Below are 26,457 nucleotides of genomic sequence, written 5' to 3'. Positions count from 1 at the left end.
GTTGCGACTGTCATTTGGTCGATTCTTGCTACCTGCTGCTGACAGTGTGACAACTCTACTGCATCACACTCCTTTTGCTTTTCTTCCAGCTCTCAAGTAGTTCTCTTTTGTTGCTTCCCTTTCTAGTTGGCTGTCTTTTTCCTGCCTCACCCTTGAAGCTCTCTACTCTCAGGACTCGAAGCAGAGCCTCTGTGATTTAATCCCCATTGCATAGTTCTGTGTACATGTCTTATTATATTGTGTTTATTATTCTTATCATTTTACTTTGTCATCCTGTGGTCTTCTAGATGTTTAGTTTATCATTGTTGAAGCTTGCTTACAGTAGTTCAGGCTCCCTTCCAAAGAGAATTACACTGTGATTTCCCCTAAAGTGAATCTTTTGGTATTACAGTCAACTCGGTTCCTGAAGGCAATGAGCATTGTGATGATGTTGAAACACGATTGGTGGCATTTTAAGATGAGGCAGCAGATTTTCTCAAGTTTTCAAGAATTTTCAGTTGTTTTCCGATCTTCATCCAATATTTGTTGACGTTAGGATAATCTCCTCAAGTCTAGACCCCAGAAGGAACCCTTTATAATTCCTAATAAAAAAGGCCCCTTCTTCTTTGATCTATGCCATGTGGCACCCCCAATTCCTTATCTTTTTCATCCCCCCTCATTGAGCCTTTCGAACTTTGCTTCCCTTCCCCCTGCCTGCCTAACCGAGACCTCACTGCTGACCTGTAACCAAGTAAGTGGTAACAGATTCTGCTTGCCCAGTGGAAGAGGGAGCAATAAAGAGAGAGAGAGAGAGAGAGAGAGAGAGAGAGAGAGAGAGAGAGAGAGAGAGCGAGAGAGAGAGAGAGAGAGAGAGAGAGAGACACTAATACACAAAGAACTTCCCATTAAAGACACTGTCATACTGTCATTTATTTATTCTGCTGGGGGCTTTGACCATACCCAGTGATGGTCAGGGCTTACTCCTGATTCTGTACTGGTGCCACTCGCAGGATTATATGTAGTCCTGGGGATTAAACCGAGCATCTGCATGCAAGGCAAGTGCCGTACGTACCTCCCGTATTGTCTCTAAAGCCCAAGGTTGCTATGTGTTTCCCCCTCAGAGATAAGCATGCAAATACATCAGACTATAAGTGAGAGTAGTTTTGCAAAGTATCTCTATGAGTTTTCTGTGCCTGCTAGAAGAAATGATCACAAAATTAGCGACTTCAAACAACAGAAACTAATTTTCTTATGGGGTTGGAAACTGGGAGTGTAACAGCCTAAAGTCAAGGTTAGCTGGGCTGGTTCTGTCTGGAAGCTCTAGGGTGATCTGGTGCCTTGTTCTTTCCTAGTTTCAGGACTCCTTGGCTTGGGACCTGTACTCCTTGCTTTGTGGCCCCTTCCTCACATATTCTGTCACATCCATTACTTTATCTTCTCCCTTTTATAAATCATAGATTCCTGTTTCTCTCTTAAACTAATCCTTATGATTACATTTAGGGTCCGCCAGATAGTCCTGGAAAATTTCCTTACTTCATGATTCCAGAGTTAGGACATGGATGCATTTGGGTGATATTATTTAGTATACTACATATCACACAATTTCACCTGCCCTTGTTTACCCATTCACATGCCTCCTGGATAAACACACACACACATACATACACACACACACACACATACACACACACACACGACATTTAGGTATTGTCTTTGCAGATGCCTGACCTTGGTTTGGTCTCTGACACCACATGGCCTCCTGAGCATCATTGGATATAACTCTGGGGACCCCTGAGCACCATCAGAATAGCCTCTTAGGGCCCTAGCACTGAAACGCTGACCCAGTTAGCTGAATGTCACAGGAAGAAGCTCCTGTGTCCCCTGAGGAATGCTTATTATTACATTAAAAAGCATATTAATTTTATAATATATAATATGAAGTGTGTCAAACCACTATATGCTATAACATGCTTATATTACGTATGTTTAAATTCTATTTTCTTTAAATATATACATATTTATGTTATATAATACAAGTTATGAAAGTACAAAAATATTTACATAAAATATAAATTCAGTAGCATTTTAAAATTCAAATAATATTTTTCTATACCTATATGCATGTGCTGGAATGATAGCACAGTGGGTAGGGCGTTTGCCTTGCACGCGGCCAACCCGGGTTCGATTCCTCTGTCTCTCTGGGAGATCCCGGCAAGCTACCGAGATTATCCCGCCTGCATGGCAGAACCTGGAAAGCTACCCATGGCATATTCGATATGCCAAAAACAATAACAACAAGTCTCACAATGGAGACCTTACTGGTGCCTGCTTGAGCAAATCGATGAAAAACGGGACGACAGTGCTACAGTGCTATATGCATGTATTTTATTTACTGGGGCCTTGAGATTCTTGGCCATTCCTGACAGTGCTCAGGGACAGTGTCAGGCCCTGTGCTCAGGACTGACTCTGTGGTTGTGCTCAGGGGACCGTATGTGGTGCTGGGGATTCAAACCGGGGTTGGCCTCCTGGAAGGCACATGCCTTGCCTTCTGTAATATCTCTCTGGCCCTAAAATGTATATAGAAATATAAGTACTTGTGTATTTATTTTTATTTAGATTTAAGTGTATTTAAAGAGAAAATCTTATGTATAGTACATGCATGCACTTAAAATATCCTATTATTTATGGATTTTGTGTATGTATTTACAAGCTTGCATATCTGAAAGTTTACTTGGAAAGTCAGCCTTCAGTACATACTGACACATCTTTAACAAAGCCCTCGAAGAAAGAAAACTGCTGGTGGTGCTCTGGGGGCATTACCAGGTGTGCATCTAGCAGTTCTGGAGTGGAGGGAATTTAGGGCCTCACACATGCAAGTGGGCCCCCCCTGAGGTGCCCAGGGACCTCCAGGCTGCACCTGGATATGCTTGAAGAACATGGGGCCACAGATCAAACCTGGGTCCCTGAACCAACTCCCCAGCCCTTTGGTAATCTTATCTTCCTCCATTCATCCTGGAGGAAGAATACCAGAATCATGTTTCTAATGTAGCATTGTAGCTCTGTTGTCTGTTTTTCATCGATATGCTCAAGTGGGCACCAGTAATGTCTCCATTGTGAGACTTGTTACTGTTTTTGGCATATCGAATATGCCACGGATAGCTTGCCAGGCTCTCCAAGAGGGACGGAGGAATTGAACCTGGGTCTGCCGCGTGCAAGGCAAATGCCCTACCCGCTGTGTTATTGCTCCAGTCCTAATGTAAAGCGCTAAAAGTACTACTTTGCCTGCTTTTCTCTTGGCTTCAGGTGTTTTAATGATTGTGCTTTTAATTTGTAGAGGTTATTATTTTCATGTTCCGTCATGGTTAGATATTTGGCACGCTAATACTCTTGTTATGAAAGTACATCAATGTTTAACCTACCTTACTTAATGTAGTCAGTCTTTTAATCCACTTTTAAGAAGAGATTAGCCTGGGGTGGAAGAACTAGCTCCATGGGCTGAGAGCTTACAGACCTGGTTCAGTTCTCTTTATTGCCAGGGGGAAGATCCCTCCTCCCCCAAAGCAAAGTCAGAAGTAGCCCCTGAGCAAGACTGGGTGTGGCCCCAAGACAACCAAACAGAAACAAAAAGAAACTAAAGAGATATGCCAGAAAGATTCATTCAAAATTCTGACAAATTAAATTAGTGGAAAACATGATCTAGAGTATTGAAGGTGAAGGGAGATTTTTAGCAGATTGTCCATTCATTGCTTCCCATATTTAGCAGAGGTGGATTATGATGAACATGCAGTAAATAAAATCACATTTTGCAGCTCATACCTGAAATAAAATAAAGGACTATCAAAAAACCATAAGTGCATTTTGCTAGTAAACAAATGATCTCCAAGTAGAACTGCTTATTATCTTCATGTCAAACTTCCAAATGTCTAAGGAAATCAAGCTTAGTGAAAAGAGTAATAAGCTGACTGAAATAATAGAAATGTTCTTCATTAAAAGTCTGCTCTTTTTGGTTTTGACTATCATTTATCCATGTCATGTTTTATGTAGTTTTAGCACCTCCGCTGAGTTGAGTTCCTTCCATCTGGTTTCTATATTTATGATGTTTATGTGAGCAGTTATATATTCTTGGGTTTCATCACTGAACTGAAAATTTTTTACCATACCTGTTGTTTGGGCCTGAGAGACAGTATAGCAGAAAGGGCACTTGCCTTGCACATGGCTGACCTGGATTTGATCTCTCACACTATCTAAGGTCCCCGAGTCGCATTGGGAGTGATCCTGGGAACAGAGCCAGGTGTAAGTCCTGAGTTCAACTGGGTGTTGTGCAAAAACAAAAAGTTTTAAAAAAGAAAACTATTGTAAGTTTTAGGTTGACTTACTGTTGGTTAAAAGATGATCAGATTTGGAAATAATCAGATGTAGGTCCTCTGCTTCTAAATATTTTCAGAAAAAGACATTTTAAATATTCTTGAATATTAAACAAAATTTCTATATTTCTTATGGTAAGAGTTTGTGTACTTGTCAAAATTACCATAGTCTCTGATTAAAAGTTGTTTGGATGAACAAACTATGCACTTTTAGACTTTTTAGTAGCTTTTCTTCCAGTAGCACTGTATCACTGTCATCCCATTGATCATGATTTGTTTCAGTGGGCACCAGTAACGTCTCCATTCATCCTAGCCCTGAGATTTTAGCAGCCTCTCTTTACTCGTTCCTCCCAGGGGTGCCTCACAGGGGGCTCTTTCAGGGTCAGGGGAGTAAGACCCATCATTGTTACTGTATTTGGCATATCAAATACACCATGGAGAGCTTGCCAGGCTCTGCTGAAGTCAATATAGTTTTAAACATTTTTTTTTTTTTTTGGATCAGACCCAGAGATGCACAGGGGTTACTCCTGACTTTGCATTCAGGAATTACTTCTGGCAGTGCTAGGGGGAACATATGAGATGGAATGCTGGGAATTGAACCTGGGTCGGCCATGTGCAAGGCAAACACCCTACCCACTGTATTATTGCTCCAGCCCCTTTCTTCCAGTAGCTTATAACGAGTTTTAAAAATTTATATTTTTTCATTTTTTTCTTCTAGTAGCTTTATGAAGTTTATAATGCTTCTAGTAGTTCCATATTTGAAGTTCATGTATCATAAGATACACTTGCGAGAAAATGAACAATTTCTATTTGAGATACATCTCTGTAGGAGAGCACATTGATCATTAATTGAACCATTTTACTTCTTCAGTCACTTATTTTTCAGTCAGAGATATTTGAGTGTGTGTATGTGTGTGTGTGTGTGTGTGTGTATGTATGTGTGTGGTCACATACAACTATAGTGCCTTAGAAGATAGACATTACTTGGCATTGAGTTAGTTTTTGATGAACCAATAACATGACTCATATGTGAAAAATGTTAATTATAAGTAAAATGTAAAAATAGTTTATCTCTTTCATTAGAATAAAAGGCCCAACCAATCTCATTACTGAAGAAATATGAGATTGTTATTCTGGAATTAACATGGATTTGAACTCATAGCACTGTCCATACCAAGTTATGGAGCTTGTTTTGCTTACGCTTTTCCAAGTCTAAAATAATAATGATGTTAGGGTGGATAATAGTTATTTTGTGGGGTTTTGTTTATGAAAATGAATATACACCTGAAGTGCCTTACACTTGGTGGACTTTCAGTGTTAAGTGAACATACACTGGGCCCAGGGATGGGACTCCTTTGTGGAGTCCTTGCCTTAAAGGACTCCCTGAAAAATTAGGCCATGAGTTCAATCCCAGGCATTGCCTCACATGCCCAGAGTGATGCCGGTGGTGGTGTCATTTCCTGTGATCCCCTACGCAACACCAGAGTGCTCCATCTCCAGGACATTGCTACCAAAGTTTTGATACACAGGAGCACTACAGTTCATGTGGGCAAGCACCACGACCAACAATTGTGTGAGAGCAAGGGAGAGAGCTCAAAGGTCAGAGTTCCATCCTTGAGATCTCATTCTCCTTCATGCCCTGGGTAAGATGGAGGAGAATGCTGGGTAAGATCCTCGTGACCTCTAGCACTGCTGGGCCTGGGCCCCTCGCTATGCAGAGAAAGCACGGACCAACCTGAGGAAATAAATTAAAAGATTTGAGCACAACAGCCAGATTTTTTAAAAATTTTATTGAATCACCATGAGATAGTTACAAGTTTTCACGTTTGGTTTACAATCACACAATGATCAAACACCCATCCCACCACCAGTGCACATTCCCCACCACCAATATACCTGGCATACCCCCCTTTCCCACCCTCCCCCTGCCTCCATGGCAGACAATATTCCCCATACTCTCTCTCTCCTTTTGGGCATTATGGCCTGCAACACAGACACTGAGAGGTCATCATGTTTGGTCCATTATCTACTTTCGGCACACATCTCCCATCCCGACTGATTCCTCCAGCCATCATTTTCTTAGTGATCCCTTCTCTATTCCATCTGCCTTCTACCCTCCACTTATGAAGCAGGCTTCCAGCTATGGGGAAATCCCTCTGGCCCTTGTATCTACCATCCTTGGGTGTCAGCCTCATGTGATGTCATTCTATACTCCACAAATGAGCGCAGTCTTTCTATGTCTGTCCCTCTCTTTCTGACTCATTTCACTTAGCATGATACTCTCCATGTGTATCCATTTACAAGCAAATTTCATTACTTCATCTCTCCTAACAGCTGCATAGTATTCCATTGTGTAGATGTACCAAAGTTTCTTTAACCAGTCTTCTGTTCTAGGGCACTTGGGTTGTTTCCATATTTTGGCTATTGTGAACAGTGCTGCAATGAACATATAGATACAGATGTCATTTCTACTGTGCTTTTTTGTATCCTTCGGATATATTTTCAGAAGTGGTATTGCAGGGTCATATGGAATCTCAATTTCTAGTTTTTGGAGGACTGTCTATATTGTTTTCTGGACCAGTTGGCATTCCCACCAACAGTGAAAGGGTGTCCCACTCGAGCAAATCACTAAACAATGGGACGACAGTGCTAGAGTGCTAAAATAAAAATGAAGAAACACCATGGAAGCTCAGAGAAAGAAAAACTTACTCCCAGCTCTGCTGCATCAAAAGGGTTTCTAAGTGGCTATTTGGCCTTAGAGAATCTGGAGGGTAGACAGTTTTGAAACAGAAAATCATTCCCTCCTTTTGTAAACGAGACCTCCCGCGCCCCGGTCTTGTTCAAGTGGACACACACAGTTTCTGTGGCTGTGCTGTAATCTCTGCTTCCACCTCTCCCAAAGCAGCTTGTCATCAGTGGTCCATCTCACATGGAGATGTCCTCAAGCATTTTCATGGGATGGGAGACACCGTGAGCTGCTCAAGGGGAAGGGGATGGATTGATGGGTTGATGCCAGTGGGGCAGGTGGCTGTTTTCACATAGCAGTCAGTAGCAAATGAAAGAGGTGTGTGGTGATCATTCTCTCCAGAGGCCATTTATTTCTCTGGAGCTGAAAGGCCAATAAGTTGATCCAAAACAGAACCACAAGTTTGAAAGAATTATGACAGATCAGTCAAGCACCCCGAAGTTTATCTGGATATAAACATATAAGCACCTTCCAGTGCTGACAAAGGTGTGACCTCTCTTGGGCTTCAAAGGGGGAGGATTAGAGCTGAGCAAATAGGACTGTTACATTCCTTAAATATGTGAAATGGATCCGAATCAAAATGAAATATCTCTCTTACGTTGCCCCAATCTTCCTAACCGCAAACAATAATAGAAAATGTTCTAAGAATGATGCACGTAAAGGTATTTCCTGAGATATAAATATTTAATTTATGTTTGCCCATAAATGTGAGTGATTGGTTGGGTGCTGGTTTCTCTCAAACGCCCTTCTTCACGTACCTCTTCACTTGCTGTCCTGTTTAGAAGGCAGCCAGGCTGTCTTGAGTTAACAATCTTGATGATATAGGGCTGCCTGAATGCTGGAATTGTGAATCTCAGTCCTCTCTCTCTCTCTCTCTCTCTCTATCTCTCTCTCTCTCTCTCTCTTTCAAGTAGTTGAATCAAGCCCAAATCAACTTGTTCTCACACCTTCTCGTTAACTTTTTTCTTTATTCCACTGCATTTTTCAATTTTTATTTTGGACCGAGCACATTCAGCAGTGCCCAGGACTTACTCCTGGTTCTATGTTCAAAGATCACTCAGGGCAACGCTTGGGAAATTATAAAGGTGCTGGGTACCCAACCCAGGCTGGCTGGATGAAAGACAAAGGCCCTACCTGCTGTACCTGCCCTCATCTTCCAATTCTGACCCAAATTAGATGGAGGCAAAAACGCTTCTCATTGTTTGTCTGGTAATTTGTGTTATAGCACTAACCATGTAATACGGAACCCCAGCACTTTGGTTTAAATGAAGTAGGAGATCATTAATCTCTACCTATGTCTCTTTGGCCTGAAATGGGGGTGAGATATCTTGATCTGACTCTAAAGAAATTGATCCACTTGTGATCATAATAAAAAAATCACTCTTATGACTTTCTTTCTTCATTTATTTTCTTTCTTTCCCCTCTTCTTATCCTTTAATTTTTGCTTTATGGGCCACATCCAGAAATGCTTGGGGTTCGCTTGCAGAGTTGTTCAGAGGGACCACGTGGTGTCAGGGATTGAGCCTGAGTCTCTTGCATGGAAAGCATGCTCTCTACCCTTTGTGCTATCTCTCGCTCGCCTCTTAATAATGTTTTGTTTGTATATATATATATATATACATATATATATTTATTTACTTTTGGGGTCACACCTGGCAATGCTCAGGGATTACTCCTGGCTCTGCACTCAGGAATCACTCCTGGCGGTGCTTGGGGGACCATATGGGATGTTGGGAATCGAACCCGGGTCAGCTGCATGCAAGGCAAAGCCCTACCCACTGTGCTATCTATTGCTCCAGCCCCTGTTTTGTTAATATTTTGCCTCCCCTTCCCTCTGTTGCTGTTGAGATGAGCAGGGGTCACACATATTGGTATGTTGCAACACACATTGGACTGTGGTGTCACTGGGGGCTGAACATTCGATTAAAGTGTTTGCACTCAAGCTTGCTAGAGGTCACATGCTGTGGTGCTTATGCACATCACATGCTGTGGTGCTTATGCACATCCTGGTACTGGAGATTTCTTGGGGGGTCACTGCGTGCTCATACCTCTCCTTTAGTTGTAGTGATCCCTGGGAGTTATCCCCTTTGTTGCAGGGCTGGCATCTCCACAGCTGGTTGCGGTGTGACTGGAAACCACCTGTAAAGTCCAGGCTCCAGAGAGCAGAGCTGCCGGGCACACAGTATAGCTTCCAGGATGGGCCTCAGTGCAGGCACATTCTGCTCTGGGGTCAGACTCACGGCCTCAAGCTTGCAAGGCAGGCATTTTAACCACTAAGCCATTTCCTGGTTCCAACTCTCTTTTAAACAGTTATGCCATCTGATTTATTTCTACGTTTTTAACCCTACTTATTTGAAGATGTTCTGTTTTTGTTTTTTAATTTTTTTTTTGGTTATATGGAGAAAAAAAACTGTGTGCATCTGGGTGGGGTCCTCTTTGTCTCTAAATTGGCTTTTCCATTTCCCCGTGAAATCAGATACCCCACAAGAAAGGACTAAGATCACAGCACATGTTTGCAAATGGACAGGCTAGCCTGTAATCGCTCTCTCCTTCTGTGCTTCCATTTCCTGACGATGGAACATTATCAGGGAGTATTTTTCTGCAACACTGGCAGGATCAAAAGTCAGGCAGAGAGGATTCGGGTTCCATTTCTATTATGAAATAATTGTCTTATCTGCATGATAATGCACACATATATTTCTGCTAAATTATCTACACCCCAAGCATTCATTCATGGCCGAGAGAAGATGATGAATGTACCAGATGCTTACACGTTGTGGTGAGATCAGATGATGGGTGGGGTAGGGCAGTGTGCCAACTGTTTGGGTGGCTTTGTCAGAGAATGAGTCATTCCAGCAGCTCCTGCTGTTCCACCCCTGATATTGGCTTTACGACGTCCCTCTGGAAGAAGGCCAGAGCCCCTAACCAAATTTTAGGTCCCATTTTTCATTTCTCTTTGGCGATGGCATCTTTCCCGCATTACCCTTCTCCACTCGCAGGCTTCCCTTTAGGCCATCACGAACCAGTTGCTGGCCAAATGTGTCACCCCACGGTGTGGCCTGATGCTTCCTTCAGAGACTAAGGGCTCCTGCTTTATACTGTCTTTCAGGTCATTGACGTGTGCAGCAAAATGTGTCAGGTTTGGTTTAGGTCTTTGCCTGGAAACCAGATAAGCAGAATCAACAGCATCCTACAATTCCTGCGCTCTTTAAACTCAACAAGCCCTCTAAAATCAAATACTCCAGAGCCTTTGCCAGCAGGCTTGGAAATTCGAGCTCTGATGGGGTAAGATGACAGAGTCTGTTGGAGCTAAAGCCTCACACAGGTCCTCCTCCCTCCCTTCCCAGCGGCCTGGCTGGCCGGCCTGGGCTCAGGACCATGCGGCAACCGTGTGTGATGGGGACGCTGTGGCTGAGGCCAGCGAGTCTGCTGGTGTGTGAGCCGCTGGGTTGCCATGCAATAGGCAGGAAGAGGGCTCCCGCGCCTGGGGTAGCTTTTGTGTTCTTGAGCTAGGCTGAAATGACTTGACTTGGGATCAGACTGTCCCCGCTTTCCTATTGTCTTACCACGTGGTGCTAGGGCGGAGGAAGCCAAGGGGAATACTGATCTGAAGTTTTAAATAGAACTCCCGTTCAGGCTCCCCGTATCCAAGGTGCTATCAGTGGCCAGCCTGTCGCTCTGATATGCCTCCCTGTCTAAGGCGCGCAGGAGGTGCCTGATAAAGAAGTAGGGCTCCAGGGGCTGTGGGAAGGAGGGAGGTTTATTTATTTTGCGTTCTGCAGTGTGATTACGTTGACTTGTCTGTGTGACCCAAACGCACACACCACACACACACAGCGGAATGGCTTGTTTGTGCCCTGCGATGAGGAGCAAGTGATTACTTGTATTCACTAACTTGGACTCATTTGGATGAGGGCACATTTAAAGTATCTGTTGACTTGTCAATTTTAACAAAGTTTGTTGGGAACCTGACGGCGGACACCTAAGGGTTTGGACCCAGGAGTATGTTCGTTTTTAGTTCTAGCGAGGGTCTCTTTTTATGGATTTCTTGAGCACACGGTGGTGGTGTTTTTTAATGACCCAGCAATTCACACACTCCATAAGATTCAAAGTGAAACTTTAGAAAGTTCAATCTAATTCATTCTTAAACTGGTTGAATTTTTACTCTAACAGTAAATCGAAGTAGTTCAAGACATGTTTTGAAATCATGATATATTTTTTTTCCCTCTTGGGGAAGAGGTGGTGTTTGTCAATAAAATTCACCTTTGTTGAGGCCTTTCTTTTTTCTTTTTTTTTTCAATCTGGACTTTATTGATCTAATAAAATTACATTAAGAATTGAAATGAATTATACATTATTGTGCTCATGTTTCCCCCATATAAAGTTCGAGACCCCGTTCCTTCACCAGTGCCCATCCTCTACCACCAGTAAACCCAGCATCTCTCCCACCCTCCCCAGTCCAATCTCCCCCCACCCCACATTGCCACTATGGCAGGGTATTCCCTTTTGTTCTCTCTCTCTGATTAGGTGTTGTGGTTTGCAATAAAGGTGTTGAGTGGCAATTGTGTTCAGTCTCTAGTCTACATTCGGCACGCATCACCCTACCCCCGCATGACTTCCGACCACATTTTACTTGGTGTTCCCTTCTGTTGAGGCCTTTCTTAATGTATAGTGTGGGTGACTCCCATCTCAGTTTGCAAACTAAATAACTCCATTAGGCTGTTTCCTAAATTTTCCAAAGAATTAGATATTTCAGGGTCAAAGCAGTGACGCAAATACATTTGCTCCTTAAATTATGTTTTTTTTCAAAGCCATTGTGTTAAATATTAAGTGTTCAAATGGACAGACACAAAATAAAATTAGTCTTATTAAGGAATATTTACTTTTAGAATTTTCTGAAACCAGAATTTTTTAAAGGTAGAAAAAATATAGGTGAGAATACTTTACCTAAGATCAAAAACATGCCAGAGACCAAAGCATTATTTCTCTAAAAGAAGTTATTTGGAAAAAAGTCAAAACATCTGGTTTATATTATAAAATATAAGAGTAGAGAGTGTAACAGTCTTTGGAACATCAGCTTTTATACTTCTCACTTTTTATAATTGCTGAGTCCAAATTTCTTTAGAAACTAACCCCAACCTTTCTTTGTTTCACACTTAACATTTTGTTTAGTTGTGCGTCCACGGTGAGGTGAGGTCAGGGGGACACGCAATGAATGATGTTAAAGGAGACTTGTATGATTTCTTTCTTTACTTTTCATATCTCAATTCCCTGGCCATTCAATTTAGTTCCTAAGGTGCTGACAGCTGGTAATATGCTGAACTGCAATCCACTTCTCGGAAGTTATTGATATTTCCTAACTGAGGTTTAATAGTGTGACTTGGCTTAGGTGAAAATGTGCCAAGGTCTCGGGTCTCCTGTGCCTCATCCAGGTTTGTTAGAGTTCCAGGCGTTTTCTGCCAGGAGCCAGAAACCATGGTGCTGCTGGATTCTCCCAAGGCAAATGAATCTCGATTATATATTACTCTCAGAACGCTTCTGCACAGACCAGCAGAGGGACCAAACATCTATTCCTTCTTTGGGGCTATTTATTTGCTCAATTTACAAAAGCTTGTGAGTGTAAGAGATTTAAAGTACTCAATTCTGAAAAATTAATAGCTACTTCCATTACAGAAAATAGTCCTAATTTATTTTATCAAAAAGCCATTAGGAAAAGGAAAAAAAAAGTCAATAGATCTGGGACTTGACAGTGATGACAGTTGTACAGCATTGTATATGTCTTAAATGTCACTAATGGCAATTTTTATGTTATATGTATTTTACTACACACATAAAGTCAATAGAAAAAGTTTATCTTAATTGAGTGGCTAAGAGTGTTGATGTGGATTTCCCTAGTAGCTATGTGGTTTCCGAAGAGGGCATATCTTCCAAATTTATAGTTATTTATTGCTGAAACTAAAATTTCTTTATGTTAAATAAAGAAGATTTTAAGTCTTCTTAACATAGGGATGTATTAATAATAAGGATTTAATGTGTGTAGTAGTCACTATTCAAAAAGCGGCAATAAGGTCTATAACTTGGTAAAATTTGTTAATTGGAGGACAGAGCACATATTGCAAAGCACTTCCAGCAAGTGCAAAAAGACAATCATAAAGTGATTTTTTAAAAATTAGGAACTGGAGAGAGACATAGTACAGGGGTCAAGGCACCTGCCTTGCATGCAGCTGAAACTGGTTTGATCCCTGACACCATATATAGTTCTCTGAGCCCTGCAGGAATGATCTAGGAGTCCAACTAAGAGTAAACTCTGCGCACCTACTAGTGTGGCCCCTCCCCCGCACCCCCCAAAAAAACCAAGCAACTAACAAAACAAACAAACCCTCCATTTAGTTCCTTTGGGGTAAAACCATTACCAAGAGAAAATAAGGTAAAATAATGTGTTTAGTGTGTAGAGTGTTGACAAGTACACAGCTTTTTGCCAGTCCCGTAAGGAGCAGGAATTTAAGGGGACAGGGGAACTCAGTTGTAGCATACCTGCCTTGAAGACACGAGGCTGCAACTTTGACCTCTGGCACTGCTCCGTGTGCCAAGTTCAGTCCTAGTGGCAGTGTAATTTGGGATTCCTACGATCACAACAAAAGTGTGTGAAATAAGGATCAATTCAGATTTTCTACAGACATTATAGGGTTCTAGTACTTGGGATTCATTCCAGTTCCCAGTATTTTTCTCTCTTAACAATGTCAAGTATATACCATAATCCATTTTGTTCTATATAGCAAATGCATGATGATTGTGTTAAAGTCCACAACTTGCCTTATTTAAATTCAAGATATATCTGTTGAGAAACCATTGTTTGAGAAGAGTAGTACTAGACTTTGTATGGACATTACTTTGGCACAGATTCTATTTACACTGAAGAAGAAACATGGCAGATAGAAAAGATAGATGTTCAAAAGACCATGAGGCTTTAATAGAGTGTTCAGTGCTGAGGCCTAGAGGGTTATTAGAGAGAGAGAGAGAGAGAGAGAGAGAGAGAGAGAGAGAGAGAGAGAGAGAGAGAGAGAGAGAGGTGTGTGTGAGAGAGAGGTGAGAGAGAGCTAATAAGAGTTTTTTAAATGTGAGAATGAGAAAAGGACTTATAAAGGGACTTTAAAAAAAGAATTTGGCAAACCAACCAAGAAACTGTTTTGGGTGACAGAAGTGAAATGAAAAGGCAGTGATGGAGTAAGGAATGCCCAGGTGTTGGGGAAATGTTGACAATTTCAGTTTGGCTGCTGGGAGTAGGTTTATAGGAGATCAATGAGAATTAAGATTATAAATGTATATTGGTCCCTAAATGATAGGACTAAGCATGTTGTATTTGATCCAGAAAGCGCTGGGAAGATCCTGACAGTTTGTGTGGAGGCAATGAAAGGATCCAAGTTGTGTTTCACTAAGAGTGAGGCCTGGACTGAGGCGATTAGGAAAAAGACCTGCAGAGAGGAAGTTGGTAGAATGCCCTGTCAGGAAGAGAGAGCAGAAGGGATGGGGACCTGAGCCAGGTTGATGGCAGCAGGAAAAAGAAAAGAAGAAGCAAAAAAGTCTACATGTGGTTTGGCATCTCACTGGGTGCAGGTGGATGAAAAGGTTCTGGAAAGACAGAAACTCGAGTGCGTCCAGGTTTCCTATCCACGTATTGCTCTCCCAAGCTGAGGCTTGGTAAAGCCAGCAGGCATGCAGGCTGGAGGGTGTGAGGACAGCCCTACCTCTGGCTGATCCCACAGAAGAGAGCCGATAAAGAATTTCTCCCCTGTGGGTCTGACAAAAGCCTGGCAGGAGAGGAGAGAGGCATGGTGAAGCAAATAAAATAATATGTATCTTTGTCTGCAAAAATAAGAGGGTTGTTGTTTTCAGTAAGAACAGAAGGCAACACTTTCTGATTTCCAGTTTTGCATGTCAAAAGCTTGGAATTTATAACTCCCATCCTCATAGCAAAAAATAGCTTAACAAACTGAACATCAATAACACTTATTTTATCTACCAGAGAATTAAGATCACAGGGAAAACCCCTGCATCCACCACACCCCACCCCCCAAATTAGAGATACAGATAAGCAGATACAAAGAATCACCGTTTACTGGAGCAAAAGCCCAGGAGCAGAAAGTTTCATGGGAACCAGGACTAGGCTCCTTTTATCTAGAGCTTCTAAAAATTATAAGGCGTGCTAAAAGACAAAAGGCACAAATTGAAGGGAGAGAGCAAGCATTTACAGCTGATTCAGATATGGTGGAGACATTGAAATGATCAGATTGGGAATTTTAAACAACTATGATTAGTAGGCTAAAGTCTCTAATTTAAAAAGTGGACAACATGCAAGAACAGATGGATAATGTAAACAGAAATGAGAATTCTAAGAATCAAAAGGAAGACTGGCAAATTAGAAACCATTGTAACAGAAATGAAGATAAGCTTTGATGCAGTCATCAATAGACTGGATATGGGTTAGGAAAGGATCGGCGAGCTTGAAGAATTGGCCAGTTTGAAGAAATAGCCACAGAAATGTTTGAAGCAATTTAAAGAGAAAAGAGAATAACACAGTCGACCAGAATCTACAAGAACACAGAGGCAGATGAAATATACACATAACAAAGGGAGAAAGGAGTGGAAGTGAACGAAGTTTTTCAGCAGTAATGAATGATAATTTCTGAAAACTAATGATAGTGCCTGGCAAGCTACCTGTGGCATATTCGATATGCCAAAAAAACAGTAACAACAAGTCTCACGATGGAGACGTTACTGGTGCCCGCTCGAGCAAATCAATGAGCAGCAGGATGACAGTGACAGTGACAATGATAGATATAAGTCACAGGGGCAGGAAGCAGAGAACACCAAAAAGGATAACTACCAAAAACTTAAACCAAGCATGTCCCAGTGAAACTGCAGAAAATTGAAGACAAGGAGAAAAGTTTTCAAAGATGCCCCGGGTGGGATAGGAATGGCTAAGTGGAATACCTAACCCAAGGAGGAGAAAGGATAAGTATTTGTGAAAAAACAGGCAAGCCATAGTGGAACGAAGGTTTTAGAATGTTGGAAGGGAAAAAATGCATACCTAGAAATGTATCCACATGATATATCCTTTTAAAAGTGAATGAATAATTGGGGCTGGAGTGATAGCACAGCGGGTAGGGCGCTTGCCTTGCACGCAGCCGACCCGAGTTCGAATCCCAGCATCCCATATGGTCCCCTGAGCACCGCCAGGAGTAATTCCTGAGTGCATGAGCCAGGAATAACCCCTATGCATTGCCGGGTGTGACCCAAAAAGAAAAAAAAAAAGTGAATGAATAATGAAGACTTTCTCAGATAATCCAAGAAATGGAAAAATATGACATCAGTAGCTCCAAGTTGCCAGGCAAAAGCATTCAAAGCAAAGGTCCTCAGGAAGAAAGAAACAATGCCTTGGCCGAGCAGTGAATCTAAGTGCCTTCTAGAAAAAAAAAGGGAAATAATGTAGGTCAGAACTCCATATTTATATAAGCAAAGGAGTAGTAGTAAAAGAAGGAATTGATGAAAGGAAAATCAATAGTAGTATGGGAAGTGATACTGCATTGGGAAAGTTAGCCCACACCGCATTGGGGCACAGTCTTCCTGCTACCCAAGGACAATTGACGGTCCAGAAGAGGGGGATGCTGGTTCCTCTCCTTCCAGGGCTACGGAAGTGGAAGGAGGCCAGAGGGTGAGAAATTTTCCTGATGTCTTGCTATGGGCCTAAGAGGCTGTGGGCCACGTGGGATATAGGACTGTATCTTCCAGTATTTCAGGAGTCCCAGCAATTGAACCCAGTCGCCCCTTCACAAAGGAAAGCAGCAGAGTCCTTGAAGAGATTTGGGAACCAGAATGGGAGGGAAAACTCAAAGCCTTGACCTGACCTCCAGTGAAATTGAGCTGCTGTTGAAGACAGACAATAACGTGAAAGGGGGAAAAAACAGCATAGAGGAGATTCAAAAACAGTATACCAAAAAGATTTTCTGAAGTGAAAAACCCAGGATATAATTTGACATGAAACAATTGGTAGGTAAATCAAAAGAGAAAATGACCATTGTTGAAAAGCAAGGAGTGGAATAAATGTCTTGAAAGACAGAACAAAACTACTAGAAGGTGAAAATAGTAGGGGCCAAGATAAAAGACTTGGAGTATCTAGGGCTATGAGAACTGACATGTGGATTTAAGGAATTCCAGAAGGAAAAATAGAGACAATAAAGAATATGCTATAGAAGAAAGTTTTCCTGTGCTGAAAAAAATATATGAACCTTAATTTTGAGATAGTTAAGTGAATTCTAGCCACCTCCTCCAAAAGGTATATATTTGGTATATTCTGGAAAATTTCTTGACTTGCAAGAATAAAGAGAAAAATTTTTATACTTTTCAACTAGGAAGACCTACCAAGAAAGTAGAAATTATAAAGGAACAGAATCCCATAGGACTAGACTCAGATTTTGTCTCGTCTCTGTGCTCTCTCTGTCTCTGTTTCTCTGTCAGTTTCTCTGTCTCTGTCTCTCTGTCTATGTCTATCTGCCCTGTCTCAATCACTATCTCTGTCTCTGTCTCTCTGTCTGTCTGTCTGTCTGTCTGTCTGTCTGTCTCTCTTCCTATCCCTCTCTCACCCCCAGGAATAAAATCAACCTCAAACAATACTTATGCAAAGCTCTGAACTGCGTTACATCCCTGTCCCTTGATTAGGTTTCTTACCTAACTACTTTGTGTTAGAAAATACAGCAACAAACTTGTGTAGACTGCTGAGAAGATAGGACTGAGACCAAGAATTCAATACCAATATTGGAGGATTTATAAGGATTTAAGTCTCTATCACCCAGGAGGATGACAATTGATCCCGGTGTGTCTGAACCTTTGTCTGTCTCCACACGGAAAGTTTGGTTTCCTGGGAAACTCTTCAGGCTTTGGAAAACTGGGCAATTGGCAACTCAAACTAACCTCAAGTAAAACAATAAAGAAAAAAGAAAAGAAGCTCTGAGGTGGGATAGAAATTCGCAACTAATCAAGATGGGCTGAAAGTCTTCTCCTTTCTTGCATTTTTATAGTATTTGAAGATATTTTTGGTTGTCCAATCTGGTAAAGGGGAGAGTGTTACTATTGGCTTCTAAAGGTAGAAGTCAGAGATGCTGCAAAATATCTTACAACTCACAGGACATCATCTCCCCTTGCTTCTCTGCACCTTTATCACAAAACTGTCTTGCTGAAATAATCAATAGTCCTGAGGTTGAGAAGCACTGAGCTAGGGAAATATAGTTGGGAATGGAGTGATGAGTTACAAAAATAGCTATATTTTACATACATATACTTTAAATATAAGAGAAAATCAAAGAGTATCATAAAACATATTAAATAAGAGGCAATGAAGATGTCTTGAAATAAAAGAGATGAGCTGCTGAGGAATTCTCATTATGGTCTAGAGGTGCCATGCTGATTCCACAAAACTCCACTGGTACAGGAGACTGGCAAAAAGAGGTAACACATTTTTCCATAGCTTGGAAGCTGGCCTCACATGCTGGGGGAAAAGGCAGCTGAAACAGAGAAGGGACCACCAAGGAGGGCCCGCTCAGGATGGGAATTGTGTGCTGAAAATAAGCTATAGGCCGAACATGATGGCCACTAAATACCTGTATTGCACACCACAACACCTAAAAGGAGAGAGAGAGTAAAAGGGAATGCTCCTGCCACAGAGATGAGGGTTGGGGGTGGGGGGAGGATGGGGGTGGTGGTGGGAGGGATACTGGGAATATTGGTGGTGGTGAATGGACACTGGTGGAGGGATGGGTGCTCGATTGTTGTATGACTAAAATGTAAGCATGAAAGTTTGTAAGTCTATAACTGTACTTCACAGTGATTCATTAATAATAATGATATATATATAAAAGAGTAGAGGCATTTTAAATGTCTCAATTTATTATACATCTTAAAGAGTAAATGGAATATATACTATTTATAGAAGTGAACTGTGGGCATCTTGTTTTTTACACAATAGTTAGAAAAGTAGGGGTGTAGCAGGTGTCATGAAAGGGAATTAATGGGATGGAAAAGTACATCAGAACTCTGACATTAGCAAAGGGTCAAAGTACTTGAGCAGGAACTTGATCAGACCTATGAAAATCAAAGAAATAACGCAGATGATGAAAGAGAGCACTCTCTTAGTCTCCATAATTTTGTCAACTGTGGTTCTTAAATGCCACTGTTTTGTTTCTGTACAATATAATTTAAAAATCCATAGTCTTTTAATAAGTATGTGTGGTCCTTAATGAAATAGTATAAGAATTATTGCTTTTCCCTATCAAAATCATGTCTCTATGGGGTGGTAATTAAGAGTCAATAATTGTCTCCTTCCCTAGATCATTATCTCCATGAGGGTAGGGATCCCATCTCTTCTTTCTCATCAGTGCTTCCCCAGTCATCCACAAACATGTCTTAATCAAACAACATCCCCTCAATCTATAGTTAGGAGATTAGATGTAAAGAAGAAAAAAGCCTTTAGCAGCATTGTGTTTGTAAAATCTCTAGAAGGCTGTATATTTTACCAAGGTTGATAGAAGCCAAAGACAAATAAAAGGAACATAGGAGAATTGAAGGCATGGCAATTCAAGCTAGTGAAGGCTGACTCAAAGCCTTGAAAGAAAAAAAAATAAAAATAAAACAGATAAAACCTTGAAAGAGATTCAATATGCATAAAATAGAACTTGGGAAAGAAATTTGGGAAGATACTTCTTCAAGACTAAGGTTGCTTGGGGCTGGAGCAATAGCACAGCAGGTAGGACGTTTGCCTTACACGAGGCAGACCCGGGTTTGATTCCCAGCATCCCACATGGTCCCCTGCGCACCGCCACGAGTGATTCCTGAATGCAAAGCTAGGAGTAACCCCTGAGCATTGCTGGGTGTGACCCCCCAAAAAAAAAACTAAGGTTGTTAGGTTTAGCATCTAGAAATGCATCTAGATACCCAGTTAAATTTAAATTTTAGACAAACAATTAACAATTAAAAATTTTTTTTTTGCTTTTTAAGTCACACCCAGTGGTGCACAGGGGTTACTCCTGGCTTTACACTCAGGAATTACTCCTGGCGGTGCTCGGGAGACTAAAGGGGATGCTGGGAATTGAACCCGGGTTGTCCTCATGCAAGGCAAATGCCCTACCAGCTGTGCTATCACTCCATCCCCTGAACAAAATTTTTCACAAGTCCAAAATATTGGAAAGACCTCATATCAAAAGAATATTATTATTTATTTTAAATCAAATTTAATGGGTATTTTGTATTTTTCTTAGTGACAATCTTATCCTAGACTATTAATCAAGAACTATTATATCTTAAAGTGCTAGAGAAGAATATTCATGAGAGTAGCTATTTTTTCAAGTTGGCATTTAAAAAGAATTATTCAAATATATCATCTATTGTTTAGAGGCAAATCTCCATCTTAAACTTTCCATTCTTGTGCCCTTTGAATGATATTTTCTTCCCTCCAGTTCTATATTTAAGAGACCTTGATCCTGCCTTCCATGGTTATTTTCTGGAATATAATCTCCAAGGTTGTCAAGGAAGTGCTGTAATCATAACAACAAAAACAAATTATATTCGTGCTGTGCTTTCACTTCCGATCTCACGCTCACCATAATGAAGCAGGTAATATTATCCCCATTTCATAAATGAGGTTGAAAGTTATTGCTATGCTACTAGTGGGATGCTGCTAAGAGGAGCAAAGAATGGTAGAAGGTTAAAAAGGACAGAGTAGCCATGAGCCCAAGGTGCTGACTTGCAGGAAGTCGGGTCTGAGAGAGAAAAGCACCATGCACTCTTGAACAGGAGAAGTGAAGCATTTGATAATACCTTTCAAACTATGTCAAATTAGGATATTTGCCTAAAGCAACATAGAGATACAAAATGCCAAAGTAAGTTGAGAAATACACATTCAAGAGAGAACTTTTTAACAAGTTGGTCCCAGCACTGCGATTTGTGTTGATTAAACCATATTCCGGTGTGAGCATTCAGTGATACATCCAGGAGTCACTGTGTTAAGAGAAATACCCAAGAAGCAGTTTTTAAAACTCTTGGGTTATCCTTATCCAAATCACGTAAATGAAAGCGAACTTATGTGTTTGGTAGAAGTTTTAATCTTGATTTCCTTGGTGAATGTCATACAGTGATTTTTATCTGACCTCTCACTAAGAAGGAGGGTACAGGGCGGATGTAAGGTGTTAGCCTCAGCAGGGAGTTAGAATTTCCCACATGCTTATTAATTATTAGTACTAATTAATATATGGGCTGGGGCGATAGCACAGCGGTAGCGTGTTTGCCTTTCTTGCGGCCGACCCGTGTTCGATTCCTCCGCCCCTCTCAGAGAGCCCAGCAAGCTACCGAGAGTATTGCGCCCACACGGCAGAGCCTGACAAGCTACCTGTGGCATATTGGATATGCCAAAAACAGTAACAATAAGTCTCACAATGAGAGACGTTACTGGTGCCTGCTCGAACAAATCAATGAGAACTGGATGAGAGTGACAGTGAATATGATACCCATTAATTTGACTGGAGCAATAGCACAGCGGGTAGAGCATTTGCCTTGCATGTGGCCGACCTGGATTCTATTCCTCTGTCCCTTTCTTGCATGGCAAAAGGGACTTTTCAGATGTGATCAGGTTAAGGATCTTAACAGGAGAGACCACAGGATTATGCAGGAGGGGTCAATGGAATCACAATATCATCATGCAAGAGGGACATGGGAGAAGTCAAGGACTGGGAAAAGCCATGAGGAGCAGCTCTTGAAGTGACGGGGCCCCGAGCCAAGGAATATCAGCAGCCTTTAGAAGGTGAAGGAGGGAAAGAAAGATGGAACCTCAGCCTCCAGAAATGACCAGTTCGGCTGGCACTTGATTTTAGCCCTATTGAGTCATTTTGCTCTTTCAGGTTTCAGATGAAAAGATCATAAATGTGTTTCTCATTAGGACCTACTTTGTGAGAATTTCTTTTTGAAGCAGCAGCAACAACAAAACCCACTTCCAATACATAATTGTGGGCTAGGATCTGAAATGCTTTTTAGGATAGCTGGAATAGTTGTTTAGAACAAAATGAAAGAGAATCTCCTCCCCCGCCCCAAATGAAGATTATTTCAATATAACTGATGACTTTTCCATTTGGGGAGAGGTGTCCCAAACATTGTCCTGGAGGCCTGGGGGTCTCTGCTGGTAATGCTCAGTCCACTGGCTCTGTCATTCAGTGGAAGGTCCTAGGACACGATGCTGCTGAGTGCGGCAGTGCTGGGTACCTGGATCATCCCTGTGCGGGGACAGAGCCAGCAGTCCTCTGGGTGATGGTTCTGGGAATCAAACCTGGGCCAGTTTGTATCTAGCTACTGTACTAGCTCCTGGCCCCTATTTCTCACACAAAATAATGTCAAGTCTTCCATAAAACAAACACTAGGAGAAACTACCTGGGCTTCAGCTTTTGTTAACTATGCTACTTCACTCATTCAGATGACTCTTTCTCCGGTGGCTGGAGTGATAACTCCAGAGACTGAGAGCGTGTGTGGCAAACAGCAAACCTGGATTTAATCCTCGACACCAAAAGCTCCCTAGAGCAGCGCCAGGCAGAGCCCTGGTTGCCTCTGTGCTGCCTCTGCAGCCCAAGCACCTGACAATCACTCTTGGCCCCTGGGCCAAGTATCTCTGGGAATGGCTCCTGGGGGTAAAAATCTGGGGTTGCCTTCCCCCATGCCCCCTCCCCCACCTAAGAAAAACCAACCCTCTTTACACAACCCGTGACCTCTTACATAAGAAACTAACAATGACACATATTACCTTTGCCAAGATGGCAGGAAGATCACATAATATTCCTAAGAAAAATCCGGATAGGGAAAAATGCCATGGTTAAAACTTGTGAGGTGTGTTCTTCATGGTGCCAGCTCTTTCAAACAGGTTCGGGCAGATCTAGCAAGACACCGAAGCCAAACGCCAAATGTATATATATATGAGTTTTCCATTTTAGGGAGCTCAGAAGCTCTCTCTCTCTCTTTCCTTCCTTCCTTCCTTCCTTCCTTCCTTCCTTCCTTCCTTCCTTCCTTCCTTCCTTCCTTCCTTCCTTCCTTCCTTCCTTCCTTCCTTCCTTCCTTCCTTCTTTCCTTCCTTCCTTCCTTTCCTCCCTTCTCTCTCTCTCTTTCTTTCTCTCTCTTCCTTCCTTCCTTTGTTGGTGTTTATGGCTTACTCCTGCCCTGAACTCAGGGATTGCTCCTGGTGGTGCTCAAACAACACATGTAATGCCAGGGGTCTATCCAGGGTCAGCCGCATGCAAGGCAAATGTCCTACCCACCATATTATTGCTCTGGCTCCCCACATTTACTTTTCTCCTTTGATTAATCAGAGCTGGCAAGCCTCCAGGTTCAGGTTATTTATGTTTAATATCTCGGGTCACCCGTGTGCAAGGAAATTGCCTTACTCTAATATCTCTCCAGCCCCACAAAATATATCCTTTAATTCCTCCTTGACAAATCTAGTACCTCATCCCACCCACTCGGCAGAGCCTGGCAGTGTATTTGATATGTCAAAAAAAAACACAAAAATGAGTTGCTAAATGATATCTAGTAATTTCTTCAGGTAAGACTGGAGCGATAGCACAGCAGGTAGGACGTTTGCCTTGCATGCAGCCGACCTGGGTTCAATTCCTTTGTCCCTCTCAGACAGTCCAGCAAGCTACTGAGAGAGTATCTTGCCCGCATGGCAGAGCCTGGCAAGCTACCCGTGGCATATTCGATATGCCAAAAACAGTAACAACAAGTCTCACAATAGAGATGTTACTGGTGCCCACTCAAGCAAATTGATGAACAATGGGACAACAGTGCTACAGTGCTATGTTTAATATATGGAGACAAGGTGTTTTATGGGCAAATATGTTAAGGGAAGTGTTTAAAAGTTCTATTTGGTGCTGGAAGTTAGTGGAGTAAGTTGGGTTTCCAGCACCTCATGGTATCCAGAGCAGCTCTGGGTGCAGCCCTGGGGGCTCCTGCTGCACTGTCAGGGTGGCCTGGCTCGGACCCGGCAACACAGGACCTGGGCACCGCTATTTGCTTCTCCAGCAGGGCTGCTCGAGGAGTACTGTGAGTGCTTAGGGGGCCCCTAAAATGGTATACTTCCACGTTTTTGTGATCTATGTTCTAAAGGTAACTTAGAAACTGGATTTTTTTGGTATTTACATTTATGGTACTTGTGTTCTTCAGGGACTCAGGTATGGCATTTTAGGGAGCTCAGACGCTCTCTCTCTCACGAAAGGGAATGCCCTGCCATAGTGGCAGTTTGGGGTGGGGGGAGACGGGACTGGGGAGGGTGGGAGGGATGCTGGGTTTACTGGTGGTGGAGAATGGGCACTAGTGAAGGGATGGGTTCTCGAACTTTGTATGGGGGAAACATGAGCACAAAAATGTATAAATCTGTAACTGTACCCTCACGGTGATTCACTAATTAAAAATAAAAAATTTAAAAAATTAAAACATCATGGAGGTCTAAAAAAAAAAGAAGCTCTCTCTCTCTCTCCCTCTCTCTCTCTCTCTCTCTCTATCTATCTTATGGCACATAAGATCAAGGATATCTTAGTCAAAGGCATGTGGGAGCCCCCAACAGCAACCCCATGACTTTCTTTCAGCCTTGGTCTAGGAAGGCCTAGAGGAAAGGTTCACCACTGCTGTCGCAACAAGATCCCGTCCACGGAAGAGCGCGAGAAGGACACACACTTAGGCATCAGTGCTGCAGTTATACTGGTGCTATGGGTGAGTTGTAGAGCCATATATCCAGAACACAGACTCAACAACACGGAAAACATGAGGTCCAAGCTGCACCCACTGAAACTGTGGAGAGTGAATATCAAGTTGACAGAAGTGGATGGGTTGGGGAGGGAACCCGGGAACACTGGTGGTGGGATTGGTGTTGAAATATCGTATGCCTGAAACTCAACTATCGATCACTCTGTACATCAAGGTTCTTTAATTTTTTTTAAAGGAAAGGAAAAAGAACAACACACATTTATTATAGTTATGAAGGTGTCAGTGCATCTACCTGGGCTAAAACCAGAGTGTTCTCAGGGCCTCACATCTCCTGGGCACTCCGGGCAGAACCGTTTCCTTGCTTCTTGCGGCTGCCAAGCCGTCCGCTTTCCTTAGCGGCTGGTTTCCACCTTCTAGCTCTGAAGGCAGCAGTGATTCCACCTTTCCTCCCTCTGACGGCTCCTCCTGACACTGCCCCTTCAGTTCCCTCCTTCATGGAGAAAGACTCAGGATTCCATTGGATCCACCTAGATAATCCAGGATAATTTTTCTAGTTTGAGATGAGCTGATTTAGCAACCTTCACTCCATCTGCACCCCTTTGTTGTGGTGTGGAATAGATGCAGGTTTGGAGAATTGGCGCGAGAGCATCTTTGGGAGGCCATGATTTGCCTTCCACAGAGAGTGATGCTGGGTCTGCAGCCAGGGTTTTTCTGCGAGGGCCAGGCTCCAGCAGGAATTGCGACCTTGGATAAGACACTTGGGAGAACATGGTGGGTGGAGGGGGCGTGGGGACAGAGAAAGAAGCACCTCAACTGTTCACTGTAGCATTGTCATCCCATTGTTCATCAATTTTCTCGAGTGGGCACCAGTAATGTCTCCACTGTGAGACTTCTTGCTACTGTTTTTGGAATATCAAATACACCACGGTAGCTTGCCAGGCTCTGCCATGCAGGCGGGATACTCTCGGTAGCTTGCCGGGCTCTCTGAGAGGAATGGAGGAATTGAACCTGGGTCGGCCGCATGCAAGGCAAATGCCCTACCCACAGTGCTATCATCGCTCTAGTCCAGTCTGACTGTTCACTACAAAATTGAAAATCTTCACAAGGTAAATATCTAGTTCCCAGGCACTTGATCTTCCTCCTTTCATCATGTAAAAAATCTTAAAAACCACTTTTATTGGACACTAGAGAAGAACATACATATTTACTTTTGTTTAAACATCACTATAGCATAACCGCATACAACTTTGTGTTGTGTATTGATGTTAATGGAAATAAAAACAATGAACCCTGATGAAACAGGCGTACCAGCCCCCTTGAATACTCCCTACAGCAGGTGAGAGCATCCGTCGTTTGTAGGAGAAAAATCATAAGCTTAGATTTTGCCAAGCCCTTCTCGTAGCAATGGATGGGTGATGGAGCTCCAACGTTCTTCCTGCACTCAGCCAAAGGAGGGGAGTACTTGTCTGAGTCCTTTTCAGATACTGGAAAAAAGATAGCTCATTAGGATGTGTTCACTCATTAAAAAAAAAAAAGGAGTCATTTTTTTTTTATGTCCCTCTGCAGAAATGTACAGCAAATGGG

The sequence above is a fragment of the Sorex araneus genome, chromosome 2 (genome assembly GCF_027595985.1).
Source record: "Sorex araneus isolate mSorAra2 chromosome 2, mSorAra2.pri, whole genome shotgun sequence".
Lineage (NCBI taxonomy): Eukaryota > Metazoa > Chordata > Mammalia > Eulipotyphla > Soricidae > Sorex > Sorex araneus.
This window is presented reverse-complemented; position numbering follows the sequence as displayed.